The sequence below is a fragment of the Cryptomeria japonica genome, chromosome 2 (assembly GCF_030272615.1).
Source record: "Cryptomeria japonica chromosome 2, Sugi_1.0, whole genome shotgun sequence".
NCBI lineage: Eukaryota > Viridiplantae > Streptophyta > Pinopsida > Cupressales > Cupressaceae > Cryptomeria > Cryptomeria japonica.
The window spans coordinates 386,844,815-386,862,556 of NC_081406.1; positions in this window are offsets into that span (position 1 = coordinate 386,844,815).

Here is a 17,742-nt window from a genome sequence, read left to right on the forward strand (position 1 = left end):
TCTCTCTGATATATCACATTCGCATATCAATCACCATGTCTATATCAAAATGATCTATTGGCATTGCACACTCCAATGATAATTGTAGGTGATTGAAGGTATTGTCATTGATGGCAACCTTGCAATCCTATGGCATTGGCACCGGCAAACTCTACACCGGCAGATAGTTTATCAGCAGTGGCAAAGATGATTACCGACACCCCAACCGATAGGATTTTGATTATTGTATTTTGTATTTAATTATAATATCTTTTTGTAAGCCGACAAGGTGTATTGTAATAAGACTCATATATAAGTATGAGATCTTGTAGATCATTTAAGATGCGGACATGGTTAGATTATTGCAGAAGTAATATGCGAATATTAAGGCAGATTTTGGAGTAAGGTTTATGGTTATTGTATGAGCTTAAACCGGTACTGAACATGGCATAGTAGATGCTAAACTAAAGCTGTACATTATATTGGATTTGCATAATCCATTTTGTAAGTCGGTGAGACTTCCTTTTGTAATTAAGCAGTGAGCTTTAGGCAGTTGGCCTTCCTGCATGTGCAGGCCCCTATTGTAAGTAATATCCATTCATTGGCCAGTGAGTGAATATTGTGGGTTACAAATCCCACATTGGGTGTCCTCATTAAAAATCTTGTGTTATGGTGTGCTTTCTATGTTGTGATTATTGTTCATATTTAATGCATTAATTCTTGTTTACCAGTACACTGTTTTGGAATGCAACTTATTTAATAAGGTCAGAAAATTTGTTAACCGACAAGATACTGATTGACCCCCCGTCTCAGTATCTTTGGGAATCCTAACAATTGGTATCAAAGCCTGCTCCTCTATTTTCAGAATCCTAATAGCTTGAGGGAGATTCTGACACTGGTACAGATGGAAAACTTGAGAAAGCAATTGGAAACAACTCTTGCAGATTATGATGCAGAAAAGTTGAAGAATATCAAACTTGAAGATAATCTGAAGGCTACACAGGAAATCATTCAAGGACTTCAAGAGAATCTTACTATTGCTAGAAAGAAAAGAAGAGAACTTCATGAGAAGATACAAAATGATGATGACGAAAAGGAAACCCTTAATGATCTTGTAAAGAAAGATGAAGCAAGAAAACATGACCTTGAGGAATGAGATGCAAGATATGACTATGAGGTTTTGTAAAGACATTGAAGAAAGAAAGAAGAATGAAGATGACTTGACTAGAAGACTCAATGATGCTGGAACTGAAAATCTAAGACTCAGTCATGAAAATGATATGTTAAAGACAGATCTGATTTACTTGGAACATGATAAAACTGAACTCATGAGGCAGAAGGATTTCTTGGAAAATGAGTAGGCTACTGCAAATCAACACAAAGAGAAATTCAAGAAAAGTTCAGAAGAACTTGATGACATGCTGAAAAATTAGAAACCTAATGGAGACACTAGTGGTCTTGGCTTTGAAGTTGGTGAAAGCTCTGGTACTACAAACAATCATGATCACAGCAAACCGGTAAGACAACCTAACGCCTACAAATTTAATGGGAAATGATTTAACTGTAACAAGTATGGTCATAGAGAAAATCAGTGTAGATCTAGAAACTATCAAAATACTAATGCACCCACCGGTCAATGTTCTAAATGCAACAAAATTGGTCATAATTTAGAAAACAATAGAATGAATGTAAGAATGTTATGTTTGTGGAAGATTTGGACACTTATCTAATCAATGCTAACACATACCGGCATAGGATATGGAAAAGCTATTAAAAAAAACAATGTGACTTGTTATGCTTGTAACAAGATTGGACATATTGCAAAATTTTGTAGAAGTAAGGCATCACTGGCAAATAATAAAGGACCCAATTTGAAAGGTAAAGAGAAGGTTGAAGAGGTAAAGCAAGAATTTTCAAAACAATGGATTAGAAAGAGAGAACAAAATGTTGATGAGACTATTCCTTCACCAGTAGAACACAGTATCACTCCACCGGCAGGAGATTCTTCATCTAACTGAAAAGAAACCTTTTTGGGGGTATGGCAACTAACTGAAAATCATGCTAGTTTACCCTCGATTGATGGTAAGAAGATGAATTGCTTCTTTACCGATAGATGAGTTAAGTTTCACTTAATCGACAGACATTTATTGTGGTAGTTGAAGGAAATGACATTATAAAGGAAGTGTTTTTCACTCTTTTTCACTCACCGAGCATTCAAATTTCCTAGAGAATGAAAGACCCGAGTGAAGGAATCCACAACGAGAAGTGAAGCAAAATATTTCAAGCATTCAAACCTAAAGGCAGATTAAGGTATTTATCAAATGGCTTCCTCCTCTGCACCTAAATTAATTGCAAACCCTACTATTGTTGAAGTGGTTAAATGCCCTAGGCCTGTATTTAAAATCATACCAAAAGTAGCAAAGTAGGATGATACCCTAGGTGCATTCTCTAAAATCCCTAAAGGATTTTCATATGCAGAAGACCCTAGGATATACATACATTGTCATATTGAGGAGCTAGGTACTGATGAAATTATGAACATGTATACGACTGTCATTTGTGATGAGAATGGTATTGTGAAACCGGAACATAAGATCATAGAAACCCTAGGTTTTGTGGAAATACTTGATATTCTAGATTTTCTTAAGGAAGTTGTGAGAATTGTACTTAGTAGAGTTCATGGGGAATTCTTTTGGCTTGATTCCATCCATAAGATCACTAGAGAAGTAGTATAAGGAAGTGACTAGCTTACCTTCCACTGGTAGCAAGCCTAAGAAATCTAAGAAAGTTCCAAACAACACTATGATGACACTAACTAGTGCAACCCATGACAATAGATCCTTGAGAGTCAATGATGTGAAAGATATAAATGTCAGATTCATTAGCATGATACTAGGATACAAAACTACACATGCTAACAGATTAAACTCTGTTTCTAGTTTATGTATCAAGAGTGCTTATGACATGGTGAACAGTAACACTAAGATTGACATATGTGAATGGATAAAGGATGAATTGATTGACAATACGAAGAAAATTAAAGGTGATAAGAAGGGTACTTTCAGATTTGGTAATCTACTTGTGTGCCTAATGCTATACATTACTAAGGAAGTTCCTGGTATAGGCAAGAAAGAATTTGGTTTTGACATAGCGGTAGGTAAACAACTTTTGGATATCCTTACCAGCATGGGAGATGACGAGGAAAACAACATAATTGAATACTTCCAAGCATTTAAGGCTAGAATGAAAACAAGGGAAAGGTTATCTCAAAGCATAGTTGACAAATATCAAAAGGAAATATGTTTTGTTATTAAGAAAGATGAAATCTGGACAGAGGCAGTGGCTCCTAGAACTATTTGGGTGACAAAAATGGGTTATGAGGCTGATGTAAACATAATTGAGACATATTCTAAAGCCCTACTTGAAGCCCCTAGAGAGCCTGAAGAGAAAGTATTTGGAAATGCTGAAACCATTGAAAGAAAAGTACAGACACTTAAACAAAGGAAGAAAAGAGAGAAAACTATCAGAAAAGAAACAAAATAGGCCAAAGAGATCAAGGAAAACATATTGTATATCACCGGTATTAAGGAAAGTGACTTGGAAGGGTTACAACCAGAAGCTCACCTCTCACTAGTTGGAACTTCATCTGACAATGAAATCCCAACTGAATTTATGAGAGTAGAAAGGAAAATAAAACCTTCACCGACACCCTCTCCTACACCAAAGAGAACAAGAAGGAAACAACAGGCAGTAAGGCCCCCAATAAAGAAAATGACACCAAGGAAGAAGAAGGAAAAACAAATTATTCCTCCTTTAGATAATCTTTTAAATGAAATAATAGATGAAGGAAACTTGTCTAATGTTAGCAAATTGTATGATACTTTTACTAATGAAGAAAAGGAAAGCATAGGAAATAGTATCATTCTACACTTAGACATTTACAAGAAAATTTTGATAGAAGTTGTAGATGATTTACTGAGTGACTTGTATAGGAGACTTGATGCAAAGAGATTGGACAAGAAAATAAAGATAGAAAAATTGCATGCAGTTCATCTAGTTAAATCAGCAGATGAAATTGATGAGTTAATAAGTGATGGAAATAGGACAATATTTTCCAATGGTCACTGACATGTAGGTTTAATGGTTGGAAGAGTGAATGAAATCTCTAAAGAGACAACAGATAAATGGGATATCTTCTTTGTGGAGAAAACAAAATAAGAAGAGCTCAAATGACCCAAAACTTTTAAGGTATATCAAAAGGATAAGGATAAGGATAAAGGTAAAGGAAAGGTAGGTGGACTACCCAACATAAAAGTGACAGACAACTTGCCCCCACCTCCTTCTAATACTTCACTAGTTGAGACTGTTGATACACCACCGGTAGTTGATAATGTTGAGTTGGAATCAACACATGAGGACACCAATCCTGATTTTGAAGTTTTACATACTATGAATATTGATACACAAGAGGTAAATATTGTGGTTGATAAGGAAACCATTGGTGAAAAGAAAGATGTGGCTACTGAGCCACCGAATGAGAATATTGCAGTGGAAAAACATGTAGAGCATATAATTGAAAATGTTGAAATTGGGGTTGAGACACAAATTGAACAATCAGTTGATCCCCTGGCTTCTAGAATGGTGACTAATACCACTGGTGCACACATTGAAAAACCTATTGAGTTAAAGAAACTGAATGATAACATAGAGAAACCAATTGAGATACCAGCAGTGGATAGTACAGAGGTGCATATTGAGAAACCGACAGTAGAAAGCACAAAGAAAAACTAAGGTACACATTGAGAAACAGGAAGAGAAAAAGGTTGAGGTATAGGTTCAAACTAAGATAGTGCCACTGGAAATAGCTAAGAAACCCAAGCCTTTTCTAGTTGAGATGCAAACACAAATCGACCTATCAGAGGTCAACACGAGCAAAGAGGTTACTCACACTGGCGGAATGCAGATTGTTAAGGTAGTTGGACAATCATCTAGTTCTTCCATGGCAGAATTCAGACCAACTAATGTAATAGAGGTATTATTGGATTCAATTAAGAAAATCACAGAGTGTAATGCACTAGCATATAAGGCTATTGATGATACCATACCTATTCTAAAATTGATTGCACCCAAGTGCAATGTGGAAAATAAAGATTCTTTAAGTCAATTAGACACATTGTCTAAGTATATCACTGCTAACATATTGACAGTTGAATAGATAAATGAGGAGACATTTAGAGAGAAAATGCATAAGTAAAAAGAGAAATTCTTTGATGAGACAATAAAGAAGTGCACGGAGCACATTGACACCCTCCTATCGGCACTAAGCAAAACAATAATGGAATTTAAGGAATTGTACAGAGACAAATGTAAGACTGATATTTTGACAATGGATATAGACAAGAAGATCAGTAATATGAAGAAAGAAATAAATGATATAGCTGACAATCTCATCGATTCATCAGAACCCATATCGGTTATAGAGTAGGAAATAGCAAGTTTTGAGGAGAAAATTGAAAAATTTGAAAAAGAAAAAGAGAGAATAAAATTCAAGGCAAAAGAGCTTAAATGTAGACTTGGTCCTAAACTTGACAACCTCATCTCTTTGAGAAAAGAGATCTCAAAGGCACTTGTTCCAGGACTAAAGACATCGGAAGAGAAAATGCACATCCTCACCGGTACAATTCAAAGGACTAAAGCAGCATTGAAGGATAGTGAAAGGTTCACTCAAAGCCTAAATTTTGCATTGGCAGATCTATTTCAGATTGTAACCAACCGGTTACAGGGTTCAGTTGACATTTTTGACAACCTTTGTCATTGATGTCAAAGGGGGAGTGGTAGAGATGAGAAAAATGATGGACAGAAGAGATCATCAGCTCAGGGGGAGCACACAGTTCTGGCATAGTTTTTGGTATGATTTTTGGACTTCAATTTTTGGATACAATTTTGAATTTTTCTCATGGGTGTTTCCATCAATGCCAAAGGGGGAGATTATTGGTATTGCACACTCCAATGAGAATTGTAGGTGATTGAAGGTATTTTCACTGATGGCAACCTTGCAATCCTATGGCACCAGTAGGCACTGACACTGGCAGACTCTACATCGGCAGATAGTTTACTAACAGTGGCAAAGATGATTACCGACACCCCAATCGACATGATTTTGATTATTGTATTTTGTATTTAATTTTAATATCTTTTTGTAAGACAACAAGGTGTATTGTAATAAGACTCATATATAAGTATGAGATCTTGCAGATCATTTAAGATGCGAACATGGTTAGATTATTGTAGAAGTAATATGCGAATATTAAGGCGAATTTTGGAGTAAGGTTTATGGTTATTGTATGAGCTTAAACTGGTACTGAACATGGCATAGTAGATGCTGAACTAAAGAAGTACATTATATTGGATTTGCATAATCCATTTTGTAAGTCAGTGAGACTTCCTTTTGTAATTAAGCAGTGAGCTTTAGGCAGTTGGCCTTCCTGCATGTGTAGGCCCCTATTGTAAGTAATATCCATTCATTGGCCAGTGAGTGAATATTGTGGGTCACAAATCCCACCGAGGTTTTTCCCACACCTGGTTTCCTCGTTAAAAATCTTGTGTTATGGTGTGTTTTCTATGTTGTGTTTATTGTTCATATTTACTGCATTAATTCTTGTTTACCGACACACTATTTTGGAATGCAATTTATTTAATAAGGTCAGAAAATCTGTTAACCGACAAGATACTAATTCACTGCCCCTCTCAGTATCTTTGGGAATCCTAACGTGATCTATTCCAATTGACCTATATACCCTATACAACTTATCATACCTTATGTCATCTTACAAAGATAATTATAATATCAAATTACATGTCGGCTAGATAACATAAATGCATGAATATTAAAAACAATTTCCGATGCCGGATCCAAGAGATATCAACCTCCAATATCGATAACCATATTTTAAACCATATCGGCCTGTATTTTCGGAAACCAAAGAAATCCTTTTGTCCTACTGATGTAGTGTCTATGGAGTGCCTGTCGGTACACAATTGAACCAAAACATGAAGGCAGAACAAAATACCATGTTGCCATCAATGACAACATAGTGAAACCAACCAATTGAGTGTTAATTGCAAACATTATCCACATCATATCTCACTATGGGTTGGTGATCAATGTATATCCATATCAACAGAAGTGTTCATAGCTAGGGGTAAAATTGTGACTATAATTGAGGGCATCTCACCTTTTAGAGGTTTAAACAAAGAAGATAACAATCAAACAGAGACATTTTGAACAAAAACAAAGGTCATGACTATCAATGGTAGACTTAAAAACACCAAGAACTGAACAAAACTAATTAACAAGGACCTAATTGCAAGATGTTTAATCTGACACAATAAATAAAATGGCATCATTGTTTAACTATAGTTATTTTTATTTTTTGATATTTTATCTCCCGAGTGACTCAAAAATGTCTTGAAACTCAAGATGCAAGGAAGGAGTGTGATATTTTCTTTGTCTGTTGTTTGAGAGCGAAGCCTTTTATTGTGCAAGTTTGTCTTATGATGTGATTAGGTAACATATCACTGAGGACAAATTGTATTTGTATAGGGCAAAGGTTAACTCTCGTCTGTTTTATAAAAGCAACACTCAGGTCATCTTGGTTCAATTATACCTCGACGCTAGTGTCATCTTGCAACATTAAACTCCATGTAAGTGGTGCAGGGGCACAAGGAGACATGCTTCCATTATTTATTTTTGTGTTGTTCTATGGTGATGTTTTGTGGTAGGATGTGTGTTGATCCATGGTGATGTCCATGGTGGTCCCAAGACAATTTAATAAGCCATAAGGCTCCAAAATGTGTCAATTTGGTGCAAAGCCTTATATGGGCATTTTATTTGTGTTTTTTGGTGTTTAGGAGTCTTATATGTGTTGTTTGTTCATTTTTGGCCTTTTGGTGTGAAGGAAAGAGCCATATTGTAATAATGGTCAAAAGTTGCAATGTTGTCATGAGCAACTTTGACAAGTTTTTGTATTTTTGGTTACCCAACGATTAGTTGGTTGAATGTACACATTAGGGGTGGTTGGTGGAGTTCCTTGGCATGATATAAGCTTGAGGAACAATTCCAATAGGTTAGGAGAAGCTAGTAATGAAATTCTTATTTCCAAACCAATCTAAAACTGCATTTTTACTCCATTTTCCTTGTTTTCTGCACTTGTACGAATTTGTAAGGATGATAGGCATGAATTGAAAAAAGGAAAAGTTGAGGCTGTGAATCAAATTTCATTTTACATTGGAGTGAGGTATTGAAACGTTTTGGTTTGAAAGTTAGAGAAAATTCTTTATTGTTGGCCTTAGAAACCCTTAAAATTAGGGTTTTGATGCAAGAAGGGTCACAATTCAACAATCCTGCAACTTGGGAAAGGCCTAAAACCTTGGGGAATGTTTAATTGCCTTGTATACTAAATTTTCCAAGTTTTTTGGGAGGAAAGAAGTGTCTCTTGATATTTTTAAGATGATGCCCTAGGCTTGACATCTCTTATGTGGCAAGCCTGTGCAACAGAAGAAGTGGATGAATAACGGATTGAAGGGTGTGTGAACTTGGCATGGAAGGGACCCTTGAACATGTACATACCTTAGGAAAATTCCCAAACTTATTTATAATATGACTGGTTAATAATTTAAGTGACAAATCTCCAATACCAGCTAGATAGGCCTAATTAGAGGGTAGTGTGGAAAAAGCTCATAAACTCAAAACCCAGATGCCAAAGTGTGAAGTTTCCAAGGAATTCCATAAGGGTATTTAAATCTGTAATTTATTCCAGGGTTTGTTAAGGGATAATAGAAGTGATTGAGAAAAAACCCAAATAGGATGCCTAATTACTTGTAGCCCTTACTGGGTCTCTAAGGGCAAACGAAATTGGGGATCTTGCAGAATATGTTCAAGAGGTCCAAATAAATTCAAATTCCATGTCTCACATAGTTTTTCATCCACAAATTTCATACTTCACCACTAGAGAAAAAGATCCTATATGCTAAGGGTTTAGAGTTGTTAGGTGTTCTTGGTTGGAGGGGTTGAGACCATAGGAGTACAAGACTCCTTGCCAATTTGGAGTGGTCTTAATGGGAGTGATCCTTGAGAAGGATACCGAGCCTTGGTAAGGTTGAAGGAAATACACCATTGGATGTTGTCTATTGAAGACCCTTTGAAGGATGGAACCAATCAAGTTGTGTATCACACCAAACCCTTTACATCAAATTGGTATCAGAGATGATACTTGGGGTGAAGTAGTGTATGCCATACACAAAATTTAGAGAAGAGGCTAATACAATGCCTCCTAAGGAAATGTGTTGGGACTCATTAAATTGAGTCAAGTTTAGAGGCCCATTTCAAAATTTTGCTTTGCATTTCCAAATAAGTCAGTTTGAATGGCCTAGTTAGCAAGGGGGTAAAATGGAGCCAGTTGATTTTCAGAGGGTAAGGCTCAGGATTCATATCTTACACCTTTCATTTGGCCTATTCAGTGATGTGCAACTTTCAGAATTCAGTTTGGATAAGTTTATGAGGTACCCATTTCAAGGGGTGAGATGAAAGTGCATTTTAGGCACAAATGTAGATTTTATTGAGTAGCCTAATTTGAGAGATTATATCTTTTGGCCTGTTGATCATCATGAAGAAATTAAAAGTGGATTGGATTCTATGCATAAATGTGAGTTAGCCTACAAAATTTCAAGTCTTGATGAATCCATTTGCTCAATTTTTGAAGCCAAGTCCGTTTGCAGTTTGTGTGTATTGGCAAGTCCCTGTTTCAACAACTAGTCGGAGCCCTGTTTCGCATAAGTGTAAAAGTTGCCTCAGTAAGTGCTATGACATAATGTTTGTTCTGGGTTAATGTTGGTATAAATGATGAGCTATGTTTCAAATTTCAAGTCTTTGCCAATCCATTTGATCGGTTTTCAAAAGGGTTCATTTAGCCATCGTTTTCAGTTATCCGTACTTTTGTTGCTGCATCAGTTAATGTAGCCATTTTTGTGGGTGCACCATTTGCATCCTATCAGTCTTGTGATCGAACTGAGATTTCTAAGTTTTAGTATGTACTTCAAGGTACCTATGTTTCAAATTTGACAGCCTACGGAGGTCGTTTGGTATTTTTGAGAAAGGCATCATGTGTTGCCAGAACATTGACTTCATCAGGTCCGTAGTGTCGACAAAGCCAGTTGGGCATTTTCAAAAATTAATATCTCGTCACTCGGGACTCATCTTGAGAAACCATTTGGTAGGTTTCATGCTTGCATATCAGAGTACATGCCTGTCAAATGGCAAGGTCTAGAAAGGTGTTTTGACAGGTTTGAAAATTACGTCTTCACGATTAAATGCAAAAATGTGGCGTAATTGCCTGAAGGTTGTAAAATGCGGATTAATGATCCAAAAATGATGCCGATCATTTCTAGAGGCGTGTTTAAGGTTCGTGAGGCATTTTGAAGGTCATTTGCATGAAAATGAATTTTTTTTTAGTCGGACCCACTTTGGGGCCCAACCTGGCTCGCGCCTATGCATTAGATTTTACGGTAAAATGGTCTTAATTCATGGTGATGCATATCAATACCAGTAAGTGTATTTGCAAATTGGTTTATTAAGGGATGATTTTGTTTCATTATGTGGGCATATAACTGAGAGGTTTTTATGGAGCTTTATGGTATTCTTTTGGCTGGCAATAAAAACTTTAGAAATTGCTACAGGCAGATGTAAAGCCCAAGAAATTTTCCTACTATGTGTGGTGTTGAAAAGGCATTAGAATTTTAAAACAAAGGCAAACACCCTCTCTTCCTTGTGTGGTATGTGGAGGAAATGAAACTTTCAATCAAATAAGAAATAGTAGCAGCAGCTTCAGCAAATGAAATTAACAGAGTTTCAAGCTTTGTGTGGATGATGAAGAGGTCAACGTTGAAGTATGGAGAGGGCAATGTTCAGCAGCAACAAATAACTTCCAAATTAATGCAATTGAAACTCCCATCAAATAAAAAATAGCAGAAGCTTTCAACAAATGTAATTGGTAGCCAAAAATGCCAATTTCCCCCTTTGCTGTGCATGGAAATGGAGAGGGGCAGCGTTGAAAACCATAGCATAAAACACCAACAGTAAGTAGAATATGGTAGATTACGTGGCATGTGGTGTGGTGAAGGGGCACTTCAAAATCCTTCAATGCAAATGCCAAAGTTTGAAACTGTTTCCTCTTCTGGGTGGCTGGTAAAAGGAATTAAAATATGGTTCATTAAGCAATAGAAACCCCCCCTCCCACGTGACTAGTGAAAGAGGCCATTAACAAATGGAATAATGCAAAAAAAATTGTTATTTGCAAAGCTGAAAACAAACTAATGCTATGGCAAATCTGCGTGGCTGTTTGGAGGCCACATTAAACATGTAGCAAATGCATTTAGAAGGTATAAGCCATTTTCCCCAGCCTCTGCCAATTCCTTTTGCATGGGTGACTTGAGGAAACAATGAAATCTAGGCAATTGCCAGGTTCAATGCAAAATCAAAGGATTTCTAAACAATGCCATTGGCCATGTCGCAAAATCTAAATTCCACGCCCTTTGCCGGCATCCTCCCTGCGTGGTAATGAAGCAAAGCGTCTAAACTTCAACAAAATGCACTGGCAGCCATGAAAGTCTCAGAAAAGGCTTCAGAATGCATAGTCCCAGGCATAAGTGCAATATCCCACATTGGCTAGGGAATGGAAAATTTTAATGTTTAAAAGCAAGGCTCCACACAAATATAATGTCATGCCGTAAAAGGCTTTTGACGAATGGTGCTCATGGGCGCCCAAGTGGACCCCACGCGCATGAGTGCGCTTCCTGAGGTGATCGAGGAGGCTGATTAGGCGGTGATAGGTGGACCCCACGTAAGCACGCTTCTCAAGGCAAACATGCAAATTTTGCAGAGAAGGGTTGGCTTAACCAGTGAGCAGGTTGATGAGGATCCGACGAAGCACGTGATTTCGGAGGCCGAAGGTGCTCACCAATTAAACCCTACAAAATGGCGAAAAAGGTAAAGATCGTGCATGTTTCAGGAGATCAGACGAGAAGGGTTGGCTTAACCAGTGAGCAGGTTGATGAGGATCCGACGAAGCACGTGATTTCGGAGGCCGAAGGTGCTCACCAGTTAAACCCTGCAAAATGGCAAAAAAGGTAAAGATCGTGCATGTTTCAGGAGATCAGATGATCCGCGCTATTTTGTGAAGGAAAGTTGCTCGTGAGTTAAGGTCCACGAAACAGCGAAATGCAAAATGGCAAAAATGCAGCATGGTAAAGGTCGAGCAAGTTTGGAGCAGATCGACGGCCTGTGCGATTTCAGAGCTTGAAGATGCACGAACGTTAGAGGCTATGAAATGGCGAAAGCCAAGTGGCACTTAGGTGGTAGGTACAGTCAAATGTCCAGCAGGTAGGTCCCATCCCAATGGCACCTAGGTGGCGATGACATGGTGCTGAGGTGGCGTACACACGACGGCCAAGTGGTAGTGACAAAGTGGATGACATGGCAGTGATGAGGTGTCATCCCAAGTGGTGTCCAGTCAACCCCATCGACCAATCAGGTCCCACCACGTGGCAAAGTGTCAGAGCACAATCAGATCAAAAATCAAAATTAAAATCAATTAATGATATAGTTTAAACTATATTAAAATTCAAAAATTTAAATGATGTGCACATGTTGAGGATTAATTCGCTTAGGGTCTCATTTTTGCTCAAAATATGAAGTGTTATATATCGCCGGAAAGCTCTCTAAATGAGGAATCTGGTCAGGTAGTTAATTTTGACAAATGTTTGATATTTCGAGAGAAGTTTCCATGGGAGTGAAATTCAGTTAGAGAGGAGATGCTTGGCAATTTCAGTTGCAGATTTGATTTTCTTCCCTCTCCTTCTTATTCCCAATTCTTCTCAGTTGTAGGGGTTCCAGTTTTTGAGAGATTTGCTCCAAGGGAGAAATCTGAAATTGCAGGTTCCAGTGATGGCATCTTTTTATTAATGCAAATGACAGTGTGTTCTTCTATGTTTTCAGTGTTGTGTTTATTGTAGTTTTAGTTTCAGTTTGCAGGTTCACACATATGCAAGGCATGTGTGAGTTTCCATGAAATTGTCTCCAAAATGTACTCAGATTTATATAACTTCATATTATCAAGGATAATTTGAGTTGTCTCTTTTAGATCCCTCTGCGAGTGTAATGTTTGTCTTTTGGGTATTCTTCAAGGAAGGATTTAAATCCTAAAACCCAGCATTAATGATTTTGAATGCATATTGGATATATATATATATATATATATATATATATATATATATATATATATATATATATATATATATATATATATATATATATATATATATATATATATATATATATATATATATATATATATATATATATATAAGTATGGTTTTGTGATAGATCAGAGGATTGTATTAATGTAAGGCATTGATACATGAAAATTTAATGTTGAAAAGAACTTGCATCTGAGATTTCTCTTCCAGTTTTATGCATGACTCTGTGGTCTGGATAAAGCACTGGCCTTTTGTAACTTTGAAAGGTTGTCAGAACATCATTCAAAAATCCAAAATTAGAATATCTTTTTATGTTTTATGTTATGTGGAAGTGTCCCTCCATCTCATGATTCAAACATTGTTGAGTTGTCAATGTAGATTTAGCCTATCTACAGTACCCTCCTTGTTTTTGAACCGTTTATGAGATCTATCTGCTTTATTGATGTTGTCATAGGTGTGTAATAAGTATAATTCTAAGCACCAAAGGTATACCCGCCTAGGTTTTGCAGAGCCTGAAGAGTAGAAGGATTCATATCCTTGTCATGTTGTCCAAGCCCTGAGGTTCTTCATAGATTGAATTGGCTACTTCATAAATCAATTGCAGGTGTTCTTGGGTTATCACTTTTGGTGAACAACAAAATGAACCCAAAGGCCATCAATAATATGGTAGAGGAGTTGCTTATTGAGAAACTCAAAGAGACCAGACAATCCAAAGGAAAGGACAAAGCGTGGGATGATGACTCAGAGGAAGAGAAAGAGAATGAGGAGTAGGAGGTTGATAAAGAGGCTCAAGAGATGTCACCTCATCAAAAGATGTTCTTGGATGCTTTGAAGTCAATCAATAGAGACAATGTGGAGGTTTTTCCTACCTATAGTGGTAGCATGGATGCATAAGAGGTGCTTGAATGGATAGAAGCACTCAACAATGACTTTGAATACAAAGAAATTCTTGAGGAGAAGAGAGTGAGTTTAGCTAAATCTAGACTCAAGGGGCCTGCCTATTTATGGTGGACAATATTAAAAGAAGAAAGGGTGAATGAAGGGAAGAAGAAGATATCCTCTTGGGAAAGGATGACGAACAAAATCAAGAGCCAGTTCCTACTAATAGACTATGAGGTGTAGATGTACAAGAAGCTACAAAATCTTAGAGAAAGAGAGTTAGATGTGAGTGCATACACTGAAGAATTCCACAAACTAAGTCTTAGATATAGAAAGCATGAAGAGGAAGTGGAGAAGATGGCTAGATACTTGAATGGGATTAGGAAAAAAATTCAAGATGAGATAATAATCTTGGCTCTAGACACTATACACAAGTGTTTTCAATTGGCATTAAGAGTAGAAGATAAGATAAGGAGGAGAGGAGAACAAAATAATAGAGGAGGAGGAGGAATAAATTTCATAGGTAGAGGTGGCTATGGAGGAAGAAATACTCCTTTTAAAAATGGTGATTCTAGTCAACAAGATCCCAATGGAAAATCTAATAATAGGAATGGAGGCTTTAGAGGAGGAAGGAGAGCTTTTGATAGGGGTAGACAAGGAAATCAAGGCAGAGGTCTGGGTGTTTTCACCAACAAGTGCTACAGTTGCAATCAAGTGGGCCATACCATGAGTAGATTCCCTAAGAAAGCTTCTATCTCACATGGACCAGAAAGAAGGAACCAACTTATGCAAGAGGATGATAGTCAAAGTGTCAATTATCCCATGGGAAATGTAGGTCCTACATTGAGTGGAGATAGTCTTATGCTAGGGAGGACATTATTGAAGGTATCCCAAGACAAGGAGCCTCCACAAAGAAAGCCACTCTTCAAGACCACTTGTAAGTCTCATAACAAGGTTTGTATGGTAATTGTTGATTCTAGATCCATAGAGAATATTGTTTCTTTGGAATTGGTAAAGAAATTAAACTTAAAGAGGTTACCACATGTGAGTCCTTATAGGGTTTCTTGGCTTAACAAGGGGCAACATGTAGTAGTAGATGAACAAACATGGGTTGATTTTGAAATGGGGGAATATAAGGATAGAATCTTGTGTGATATCCTACCTATGGATTCTTGTCACCTATTATTAGGCTGCCCTTGGCAATATGATGTCAAAGCACATCATGATGACGAGAAGAATGTGTACATCATTACCAAGAATGGACAATTTAGGATGGATCCTTTACCTGACCAAGGGGAAGAAAATATTGTTAGTACAAGTGTCATTTTTCTTAGTGGTAAGGAGTTGTTAGAGATCCTCAAGCAAGAAGGGACCCAAGGATTTGCTTTAATTTTTCATCGAAGGGATGAACCTAAATCGGGAAATAGAGAAAAGAAGGATATTCCTAGTGAAGTACAAGTCATGATGGATAGATACAAAGGGGTTGTGGATAAAGAAATGCCTAATAACTTGCCTCCAATCAGAGATATCAGTCATCAAATTGATCTAATCCCTGGTGTAACCTTGCCTAACAAAGCTACCTACAAGATGACTCCTAGTCAGAATGAAGAGATAGCAAGACAAGTGCAAGAACTTCTAGATAAGGGATTAATTAGGAAGAGTTTGATCCCATGTGTTGTACCTACTATGTTGGCACCAAAAAAAGATGGAACATGGAGGATGTGCACTGATTCTAGGGCCATCAACAAGATCACAATTAGGTATCAGTTTCCTATGCCTAGGATTGAAGACCTAATGGACTATCTTGGGGGATCATACTAATTTTGAAATATTTATTTGAAATCAGGCTATCATGAGATCAAATTCAGACCTGGTGATGAGTGGAAGACAACCTTTAAAATAAATGAGGGCTTATATGAGTGGATGGTGATGCCATTTGGGCTCACAAATGCACCTAGTACCTTTATGCACCTCATGAATGAGGTATTGATTTAATTTATTGGAAAATTTGTTATTGTTTATCTTGATGACATATTGGTGTTTAGCAAGTCCAAGGAATAACATTTGAAGCATTTGGATCATGTTTTGAGGAAGCTTCATGAGGAGAAATTGGTAATCAATCTAGAGAAATGTGAATTTATGAAAACTGAATTGGTGTATCTAGGCTTTGTGGTTTCTAGTGGATGTTTGAAAATGGATCCTTCAAAGGTTAAAGCTATTGTCAATTGGCCTATACCTAGGACAATAGGTGATGTTATGAGCTTTCATGGATTGGCTTCTTTTTATAGAAATTTCAACAAAGGTTTTAGTCATGTTTGTGCTCCTATTCTTGACACTATAAAAGGAGGAATCAAATGCAGGTTTGAATGGAAAGAGAAGGAATCCCAAAGCTTTGATATTTTGAAGAGGAAGGTTGCAGAGATTCCCACCTTGAGACTCCCTAACTTTGATCAACTTTTTATAGTTGAATGTGATGAAATCAAACAGGAAATAGGTGCAGTCCTTAGTCAAGAAGGACATCCAATGGCATTATTTTCAGAGAATTTTAATGAGGCTAAGCAAAGGTACTCAACCTATGATTTGGAGCTCTATGAAATTGTGAAAGCCCTCAAAAAGTGGCACCATTACCTTCTTCCAAAAGAGTTCATTGTTTATACTGATAACCATGCATTGAGTTTTCTTAATGGATAAGAGAAGTTGAATCAAAGGCACATCAAGTGGGTTGAACAACTCCAACCTTACACCTTCACCATCAAACATAAGAAGGGTGTGTCTAACAAGGTTGCAGATGCTTTGAGTAGAAGAACCCTCACTGTCCAAGAAATTCAGTTGCAAAACATTGGTGTTGATTCTCTTAAAGCCATGTACAAGGAAGATAAACATATGAAGTATGTACTAATTTTTTTGACTCTTTTCATGTTGAGTTTCCTGATTTCATGTTGCAGGATGGATTTCTCTTCAAGGAGCAGCAACTATGCATTCCTTAATGCTCTATGAGGGAGAATATCATTAGAAAAAAGCACAATGGTAGCCTTGGAGTTCATTTTGGTTTGGATAAGACCTTGGAACAGGTATCAAGGTTTTACTTTTGGCTTAAGATACAAGAAGAAGTATGAAGGTTTGTTGAGCATTGTCCTATTTTTGAAAGGGCAAAAGGTGTTTCAACTAATCCTGGATTATATTACCGATTCCTACTAAGCCTTGGGAAAGCCTTAGTATGGATTTTGTACTTGGTTTGCCCAAAACTCCTAGGGGGTTTGATAGTTTCTTTGTAATTGTTGATAGGTTCAGTAAGATGGCTCATTTTGTGCCACATAAATGCACAAATGATGCATCTCATATTGCAGGTCCATTTTTCAAAGAAGTTGTAAGGATACATGGTTTACCTTTCAATATTGTCACTGATAGAGACTCCAAGTTTGTGGGTCATTTTTGGAGGACTCTCTGGAAGAAATTGGGTACCAATCTTTCATTTTATTCAGCATACCACCCTCAGACTAATGGACAAACTGAGGTGGTTAATAGATCTCTTGACAATCTCCTTAGATGCCTTACCAAGCAGCATGGACAAGG